We start from the raw sequence: 1,401 nt of genomic DNA on the forward strand, positions 1-1,401 counted from the left end.
CCTTCCTTATCAGTTCACTATCCCACTCTCCACAGTGGCTCTTCCAAACCTTCTCATCTCCGCTCAGACCTTCCATGGCTCCCCTTCTTCCCACTCTCTCAAATGAAAACCTTGCCTCATGTTTCATAGGAAAAACTGAAGCCATTTACCATGAACTTCCTCTCCTCCGCTCTTCCTCATCACCTTCACCCTTGTATCACATGATGAAGTAGCCTTACTCCTTACCAAGACTTACCCTTCTACTTGTTCAATCAATCTCATTCCATCCCATCTCTCCCAACAGATCGCCCCCCCTGGCATCCTACTCTTTCACATATTTTCGATTTCTTCTTGTCTATTGGTTATTCTTGTCTATTGGTTTCTTCTTGCCTATGTCTCCTCCATCCTGAAAAAACCCTCACTTGATCCTCCCATCTCCACTAACTGTCATTCTGTATCTCTTCTGACCTTTGCAGCTACACTTCTCTAAAAGGCCATCTACAAAGGTGCCTCTACTTTCTTTCCTCTCACTCTCCTTTTAACTCCTTCCAGTCTGACTTCCAACCTTATTATTCCACTGATCTCTCCGGAGTTACTAATGATCTTTTCTCAGTCCTCAATCTTCTTGACTTCTCTGTAGCCTTTGACGCTGTTGATCATTATTTCCTCATCTCTTTAGGTTTTCAGGACATCACTCTTTTCTGGTTCTTCTCCTACCTATCTGACTATTGCTTTTCTGTTTCTTTTGCTGCATCCTCTTCCACATCATGGCCTCTAACTGTATGTGTTCCTCTGCGTTCTATCCTGGGCCCTCTTCTCTTATCCCTCTATAGTACTTCACTTGGTGATCTCAGCAGTTCCCATGGATTTAATTACCATCTCTATGTTGATGATTCTAAAATCTATTTATCTTGTCCTAACCTTTCTGCTAACCTCCAATCTTGCATTTCCAACTACCCTTCAGATATCTTGAACTGTATGTCCAGTAGACATCTTAAACTCAGCATGTCCAGAACTGAACTCATTACCTTCATACACACTTCCCCTATTACTGTAGATGGAAACACCATACTCCCAGTCCCTCTGGCTCACAACCTAGGAGTCATCACTGTCTCTCATCTCCCATATCCAAGCTGTTGCCAAGGCCTATTGATTTCACCTTTGCAACATCTCTCCGATAAGCCCCTTTTTCTCCTCTGACACTGCCACCACCTGTGTGCAGGCTGTCATCACCTCACACCTTGATTATTTCAATAGCCTTCTAGTGGGTCTGCCCACCCCTCCAATCAGCCACTAAAGTAAGTTTCCTAAAGAGAAAGTCTGAACATATTACCACTCTACTCAATAAGCTCCAGTGGTTTCCTGTTGTCTCCAGGAGCAAATGCAAAATGCTCTGTTTGCATTCACACCCCTTCATAACCC

The 1,401-nt window shown here is 43.8% G+C and overlaps 1 protein-coding gene across 1 annotated transcript in view; it reads left to right on the top strand.

The window, feature by feature from the left end:
* The window catches only part of LRRC9 (leucine rich repeat containing 9), a 128,341-nt gene that overhangs the window by 20,602 nt on the left and 106,338 nt on the right, over nt 1-1,401 (top strand). The gene's annotated exons all lie outside the window — the stretch shown is intronic.

This window comes from Vombatus ursinus, unplaced genomic scaffold (assembly GCF_900497805.2).
Source record: "Vombatus ursinus unplaced genomic scaffold, bare-nosed wombat genome assembly UNPS02014893.1, whole genome shotgun sequence".
NCBI classification, from domain to species: Eukaryota; Metazoa; Chordata; class Mammalia; order Diprotodontia; family Vombatidae; genus Vombatus; species Vombatus ursinus.